At 38.1% G+C, this 8,798-nt stretch overlaps 1 pseudogene; it reads right to left on the minus strand.

The window, feature by feature from the left end:
- Positions 1–541: 541 nt before the first annotated feature.
- Positions 542–1,167, minus strand: LOC142870882 (protein O-linked-mannose beta-1,2-N-acetylglucosaminyltransferase 1-like; annotated as a pseudogene).
- Between the last annotated feature and the right edge of the window lie 7,631 nt (positions 1,168–8,798).

An 8,798-nucleotide genomic window follows, 5' to 3' on the forward strand; every position in this document is an offset into this window, starting at 1 on the left:
TGTAAATGTGCCAATTGCCAAAATTAATTGATAGTGTCCCTCCTTATTTTCATTGTACCTTTTCTTCATTGACACTATTGATCACAGGCTCCTTCTTGAAATACTCTACACTCTTCTGTATTCACCTCTCCTGGTTCTCCTCATGCATATCTATTTCTTTTTGGTTCCCTTCATGAATATCTTTTCTTCCAAACACCATCCCCCCCCACCATTACCATCTCTACCGCCAAATATTATTATCTCTTTTAACCCCCACCCCCATCCCCGCCCCCACTCCTACCTAGGCTGAGAGCAGAGAAGCACAGCATCCGATACAGGTAGTTGGCTCGGTTCTCCACAATGACAGCTACAGGCACATTGAGGACCGTGTTGTCTGGGAGTGGATCAGGACTGAACTCAAAAGGTGTGGGGTTCTTGCAGCTGCACACACTCCCATAGCCCTCAACTTTGCTGCAGAAGTGTATGTGATGATGGCTCGGCTCTGTGCCTGCCCAGTGGCACTCTGCCTCTTCATCTGAGCTTGGCAGCACGTCTGTCTTCCTCAGGACTGGACACCCCCAGGAGGAGAGGGCAGGTGACTTAGAACATTTCTCCCTGTGGATAGGACATCCTTTTTATCCCACGAAGGCCCAGGAATCCCTCCAGCCCAGGGAAGGGCCTCAGCAGAGCCTTGGCTGTGTCTTTAAGGCGGAAGGATTTACTGACCGCGCAGATGAGCACTCCGCTGGGCGGTCGGATCATTGAGAAATAGTACCATGGTCGCATCCTCCTGAGGCGAGCCGGTGCCAAACACATGGCCTTTGGCCTCGTTGAGGTGACGTGGCTGCTCCGACCTTGCTCCCAGGCCTCGTCCTCCAGCACCGTGGTGCCATCCTGGACCTGCCGGGACCGCTGCCTCTGTGCCTGGGGGCTCCAGGTGGCCTAGAGCCTCGTCACAGTCTTGCTCTGACCCTGGGTCTTCATTGGCTCCACCGATTGCTCGGCGAGTGTCCAGGGTCGACTTAATGTTGACAGTGGCAGTCACCAGCAGGAAAAGCACGACCTCTGCCTGACAGAATCTCCTCGGGGCCCGCTTGTTGTCAGTTTATGCTTCCAGGTAAGATTCCAGCTCCTCTTCTTCCGAGCCCCAAAGGGCTTCATGAGGGGGGTGGGCTTCCAGTTGTCCATGCCGGACTCGGGGGTCACCGATGTCCTGGCCAGCCCTCGACGTCAGAAATAGCCCAGGTCCCGCTCCGACCGCACTACCCGGCCTGGCACCGCGGCCTCATCCTCCTCCCTGCCGCTCGCGGCCCCGCCCCCCTCAAAACTCTGAGTAATTTTTAAAAATTTACTTAACAAGTGCCTTCAGAAACGCTATGGAATCCTGGGCATGGTGAGAATTTCCTTTTAGAAATATTTAAATCGTTTCAATTCCAATTACCTCAAACCATGGCCCTATAATACAATATAAAGCCTCCCGGCAGCCATTAGGCTGTGTCAGCCCTTCACACACGTGCACGAAGCTCCTTTCCTCCTTCGCGTGTGGCTCCACTGTCTGGATAGCTCCTACTTCATCAGCTTACATCTTAAATTTCACTACTTTCAATCTATCTTTAAAACTTGTAATCTAAGTCAGGCTTCCACCTACCCCATAATATTTTCACATAGTACCTCATCGATTTTCTTCTCAGCCACAGTTTACAATTTATAGACATATTTGATTATTTATTTAATTAGCTTCTTCCTCACTATTAGTTCCATTGGATCAGAGGCTCTGTCTGTGTAGTTCACCGATGATCACTGTATTGATGGCACAGTTTAACTAGTACTTTGTACTTTGTTGAGTGCATAGCAGTTGCTCAAAATTGTTGAATAGATAAAATCCCTGTGAGGTGGAGACTCAGAAGGAAGAAGCAATGGTAGCTAGAATAATAGAAATTTAAGGCAGGCTTACAAGGCACGTTTTGGCACAGGAAAAACTGAAGGCCAGTTCTCAGAAATCGAATCCAAGGGCAGGGCCAAACTAGGACCTGTTTAAGTTTGTCCTTTACAGGTAGACCAGTCTCTAAGAGTGAGTGAGAAGGCAAAATGAATATTTGCTTTGAGATTATTCTCCCATGTGAGCTTGGCGAAAGAAATGCCCACGTAAATTTGAGACTAGGTGATTATGCATGAAAGCTATGGGTGCACATCTGACCAAAAGAACTCAATGGTTTACTTAGAGAAAAGCATACAGAATTAAGTGTTATAATGGCATTTTATGTATTAGGCAGCCAGCATTTGGTCATGCAGTGTGTTTCACAGAAATCATCCTAGCCCAAATTAACAAAGAAAGGACAGATTGTTTAATAAATAGTTTTCAAAAACTAGATCACTCTATGGAGAAAAATAAAACTGAATTTCCACCTAATCCTACAAAGTTGGATTTCAGGTAGATTAATCCTGTAGAGTTAATAGAATAGAATATAAGATATATAAATATATCTCCTATATATATATAAAAATATATAAAATATTTTTGTTAGCTAAGGTTAAGGGAAGATGTTAAAAAACTTTAAAAGTATAAATCATGAGGCCAAAAAATTAATTAATTTGATTATATCAAAATTGAAGATTTTTAAAGAAATTATGGGGATCCTGAACAAAATTAACAGCTATAAGAATCTGTTATTTACAATACCTAAAACTAAAAGAGACACATATCAACAACACATAAGGAACTTTGCAAATAAATAAGAAAAATACAAAAGAAAATCTACAATGAAACATAGGCAAGGTAGGAACAGACTATTTACATAAAAAGTACCCAAACAGTTGTCAGACATATAAAGGATATTCAATACCAAGTCCAGCTGGGATAAATGAAATATGGTAGATATACTACAGAATATGATGCAACAGTTAGAAGGTACAGCCTGGCTGTATACAGCAACATGGGTAGAATTTATGAAACAATGTTGTGTGAAAAAATAATAATGACAAAAAATGACGGGCATGTAGTATTTACTAAGTATCAGTTACTGTTCTGAGCCCATAACAACACTGTGACATATTATATCCACATTTTACAGATGGAGAAACTGAGATATATAAGGTCACATAATTAGTGGATGTTCTAGGATTTGAACTTGGGCAATCTGGTTGTAGAATTCTTGCTTTGAAGCAGTCACTGTATCCCTAAGAACTACAATAAGAGCTGTAATGGAAAGAAAATTTTTTTAATTATGCATATCAAACTATGATACATGTTTTTGTAGGCTACATTAATATTAAAGGTATCAAAGCATATTAGAATAGAAAAATGGAAATTATTAAATAAATACATCAAGAAAGGATTCTTGCACAGTACAACATTAAGTGTGCCAAAATATAGGCATAGGATTAATTTAACTCCTTGGAAAAATGAGAGTAAGTAAATTTAACTTATAAAGATTTTATACTTAAACACGGTTTTTCAAGCATTAATATAAGAAAAGGCCAAGAAGCAGTTCCAGCAATAACTCTAGACACAGTAGCTGGTATAAGGTGTAGATGCTGATGAATAAAAAATGTGAGGCACAAAGAGAAAAAATCAGAAAGTGGAAGAAGTGGAAGAGGAATCATCAAGATGGTAACAAAAGAATATTCTTTTAGCCACTTTGATGAGAAGGATTAGGACTTTTTGTTCCTCTTGTCCTGGTACACAACACCGAGGAGTTCACAGTTGAGGACTTGAACATTTTACCTACCTTAGTCAGAAGTCAGCTTTCTGTAATTTGGCTAATGAGGAGCACCAAGAGCTGGATTTCTTATCTCTTCTGTACCTAACTTAAACCTTTTAACATAAACTCTGTTCTTACTGAATAGCCATAAATTTAATTCAAATAAAGAATTGTTTTCTGTTTGGATTCTTAAAGTATGCCTGATAAAAACATGGGCTTAGACACATAGGTGCTACAGTAATAGGGTATTGGGCAGGTGGGAGGGGGGAGGGGGGCGGGTATATACATACATAGTGAGTGAGATGTGCACCATCTAGGGGATGGTCATGATGGAGACTCAGACTTTTGGGGGGAGGGGGGGAAATGGGCATTTATTGAAACCTTAAAATCTGTACCCCCATAATATGCCAAAATAAAAAAAAAATAAAAAAAAAAACATGGGCTTTGATATAAGTCCCCAAATCACAATGATCAGAGAATTGGAAACATAAAACTCACAGAACAAAATAAAATAAATCTGGGGATATTTTTCATTCCCCAATTTTATGTAATGCAACTGGAGATTAGCAGTGGGAACATCTGTGTCAGACTTGGAGCCAGTAAAATGCAAGGCAAATGGCAGGGCCTAAAAGAGAGCATGACCTTGTTTGGAGGTGCCCATGGTTGCTTGTGTCTCTTACAAGCAGAGGTAGGTTATTAGATTAAATTTAAAGAGTGGCAAGTAAGCTACCTTATAAGGACAATAACTGTCCTCAGAATTTTTCTTATTAGTCTCCTGAATCACCTTTTGCTTTCTTCTAAAAGAACTGAGGGTCTTTTGGAACTGCTTTCTTCCACCTTAACGTAAGTTAAAATATTTGGTCTGCTAAAATTTTTAAAAAATCTTCATACAACAGATGATAAGAGGGTAAAGGGATCTTAATTTTTCCTTCATTTTTTCCAACTCTCTCCCTGTTATTTCTAATATGAGTGCTAGCTAATGAATGGTGGATGGGTCTGAGGAGGCTATATGATCTATATATCTACAGTGGAAATTAGTATAGGAAACACTTCTCACATACTCTGCATTCTTGGGATAATCATGCTATTGCTGTTTTAAATATACAACCTATGCTCTTTTGCTTTTCTGTCTCTGCTCTTCATTTTCTCCTCCTCTTATAAGTCTCCCTGTCTATCTCTACCTTATAAAATTTATTCTTTTCCTTGAAGCTGCCTCCAGACCCCACTACCTTGACTATAGTTTTCCAAATCTGTTCATCCTAAATTAAATCTTACCACCTCTGAGTTTCTATAGAGCTGTGTTTTAATTCTATTCTGTCACCTGTCACTTCTTCCTAGGACTATAGTAATCTGTGTATACATGTTTTGCTCCCCTATCTTGTTCATCTTTGCTTCCCTTATAGTGAATGTTTGCACAGGGTAGGTTCTCAATGAGTGAATATTGAATTGAATTAGAATGTTTCAAACATAGTGAGTGTAGTTTTTTAGCAAGCTAAATCTAATGGTCCTATATAGGGTGAATTGGAGACTGAGAGGTCACAGAGTTAGAAAAAAATGTTTACAAATACATTGTGATCTTAAGGCATGAAGCAATAAGGGTTCAAAAGGACAGTGGCTGTGTACAGGAGAGAAAATGGTGATTTGTGGGGAGATACTGGAGGAAAAATGCTAGATTGTTATGGATGATGATGATGGTGATGATGGTAGCAATGAAGATGATAGCTTATATTGTATAGTGGTTTACAGTTTATGTAGATGATTTCAGAATTATCTATGCTGATCTGACTCCTGGGAATCAAGTGAAGTGATGTGATAAATAATTATGTGTTAAAGTGATGCATGGCATTTTTGTATTTTTCCCAGAAAGGCTTGTTAGCTTCAAAGTTGGAAAAGATAAATAGCATAGAATGTGTTGACAACTTAGAATTCAGGTTAATCATGGCAATTTAAGAGTTACTGCGCTTCTCCTGCTCATCAGGGGGTAGTCAGAAGATTTATCCAAGGAACAGTCTTAGAAATTCATTATAACAATTCCCTAATAATGAATTTCAAATACCAGTGTTATTTTTAGCAAACATTTATTTAACTCCCATGGATTTTGTGGGAGCTGTATTATCCCTCCTGAGGAATGGAGACAGAGCAATAGTTCTTCTCACCTGGGGAGACATTGGCTTCCTGCTTGTTACATATTTGTGCAAAGGCTAAAGTGAATGTCTTTGCCTTCAGAGAGCAAAGGGCACAGGAAGTTTTTAAGAGAATGCTATTGGGTCACTTACATTTGTACCATAGGAATGCAGAGCTATAAAGAAAGCTGACTGCAGAAACCTTAGGAACCAGGGTACTCTTATTATTATAGAATTACATATTTTGGAGTGTGCTGACAAATGTCTGTCTATCCTTTTAATCAGATTGATTGGAATACACAGCACCACATGCTTAACAGGTAAAAAATGAAGAAATTTAATGTGTGTACACCTTTAATTGAATTAGTTATATTTTTTGTTCTTGTTTTTCCCTTCAATTTTCACTTGTGGAAAGGGCTTGAACTTTGTCCTGTTGTGGGACAGAGAAGAATTATATTATTTTGAGATATACATTGGTGCTAGGCACCATCTGGGTCCCACTTTCCTCTTTATGACCAGCAGCAAAAGGGAGAAATTGTTAGAAGATTAGTTCTAGAGCTGGATCCTGGGAAGAGTAAAGCTTTTAAGTTCTATTTTATAGTGGAAATGCAAGACAACCATGTGGTTTGGGCCTGAAAGGAGACTGCAAAGTTCCACAGAGTATGAACAGGAGGTAGAGTGGCAGAACCCTGTAGGTAGAAATAGTCCTCTTGGTAGGTCAGGGGTCATTGCCTTGGCTCAAGTGAGGTTAACTGGGTACAAGCAAGACCCCAGCAAGTATAAACCTGATGTAGATGAGACAAAAGTGGTCTCATTGATTAGGCGCAATCAGAAAATAAGGCCCTATTTCTGCAGCATCAACTCCAGTACCATGACCTAGTGTGAATAGAGCTGCTGGTGTAGGATGAATAGGAAGGGTATTGGATAGGGAACACTCACTGGCAACAATTGGGATTTAACAGGGGACAAATGGATTGTAGCTAGCTAAAAGGAAAAAATGAGCTTTGTTCTGTTATTGTGGGATTGGCAGAAAACTGATAATATGATTGGTAGAAGGCTGTCCTTTAAAGTAAGATTTCAGAATGTCTATATGGGAAGCAGCCTCTTTTATAGTTCTTTTAATGGGGTATCATAAAAAGGGATCTGCTGAAAAGGTCTCCTGGGCATGAAATATTTCTTTTCTAAAAAGAAAACACATTGTATTTGCTCTTTACCCAATGGTTGTGACTTTTAGGAGAAGAAACACACAGGTGAGGGAAGAACACATTTGTCCCAGGTATTGTATGGCTCATAAAACCACAAGGAAAACAAAGGTTTGAAGACTGTTGACTGATTTGTATGGTATGTTAGCAAAAGGCCCAAGGCAAACTGAAAGGGGACTCAGAAATCTTTGATATCTGCAATGATTCTGGGACCTTTAAAATATGTGCCCTTTATAACTCCTTATTGGATTATTATAGTTTGCTGACCAATATGGTATGAAAGTTCAATCTTTTCCACATATTTGTTTCAGTTGTTCTGTTTCTGATAACCATGACCCCAGGGGTGACCACAAATGGAATTTTATACTTAGAAAAATAAATAATGGAAAATACTGAGCACAAGAATGGAAATAATATATATCGGGCAAAGTGAAATTGAGTCTTTCTTTAGAAAGGGAATGGAAATTAAAGAACCATCTAAAAATAAAGTACAAAGAAATCTATTTCCAAGACTGCAACTGAACTTTGTATTTATTCTTCCAAAAACATCTGCATTACAGAATTGTATAAACCCCACATCTATTAATCCAAAAGTCCAAAGATTATTATTGAGACAAAGCTTCAATTTCAACAAATGGTCATATTAACAATCTGCTTAATTTGAGGGGAATGAAATTACATGATTTACACAATGTTTTTATCTATTAATAATTTTATTAGAACATTATAATTTATTAGAATATCTATTATACATTAAATGAGGCAGGAACTTTTAAAGTAAATAAATTAGAAACTATCTGTCAGAAAGAATAAATCAGGAGACTAACATGTTACTTGTTACTTACTAACATGTTGCATGTTACTTTATACTAGCCATTATGCTAATTTACTTATATATATCATCCTATTTCAATTTCAAAGAAATGATGACAGCAGAACGACAACCACCAAATATAGAAAAAATGGTGGAATTTAAAGAATCGCCACTTTACAACCATAATAGCAACATTTAATTCAGCAAGAATAATTAATAGCTTCTGGGGATGGCAAATTTTAATGATAAACACATATTTACATAGTTACAAAATATATTCATGCCCTGCATAATGATGTTTGGGTCAACAATGGACCTCATATATGGTGGTGGTCCCACAGGATTGGCATACTGTATCTTTCTTTTACTTTTTCTATGTTTAAATATGTTTAGGTACAGAAATATTTAGCATTATGTTACAGTTGCCTGCAGTATTAAATACAGTAACATTCTGTATGGGTTTGTAGCCTATATAGCCTAGGTGTATAGTGTGCAATATCATCAAGGTTTGGGTAAGTACAATCTATGAAGTTCACACAATAATAAAATCACCTAATGATGCATTTCTCAGAATGTATCCCTGTTAAGCGATTCATGACTGTATCCTCCCACAAACCATTAATACTAACAAAAAAAAGAAAAAAAAATAGTAACTATCTGTTACAGAAAACAGACAATAGTCAACAAATGATCAAAATTAGCATTCCTAATAAGGAGCAGTGGATATCATATACCACTGAATGAGATACTCTGAAAAGGTAATAGCATCATGTTGTGTTATTCCAACCAAGATGTATAATTATGAAGAAAAAATCAGAAAATACACAGGATATTCTATATGGTAACTGGCCATAGTCTTCAAAATTGTCAATGTCATGAAAGACAAAGAATAATGGAGATACATAACATTGATCTGGGAAAGAACTACTGAGTAATACTCCCAAAGCGCAGGCAACCAAAACAAAATTGGACATGTACG

Source organism: Microcebus murinus, chromosome 5 (genome assembly GCF_040939455.1).
Source record: "Microcebus murinus isolate Inina chromosome 5, M.murinus_Inina_mat1.0, whole genome shotgun sequence".
In the NCBI taxonomy this organism is placed as follows: domain Eukaryota; kingdom Metazoa; phylum Chordata; class Mammalia; order Primates; family Cheirogaleidae; genus Microcebus; species Microcebus murinus.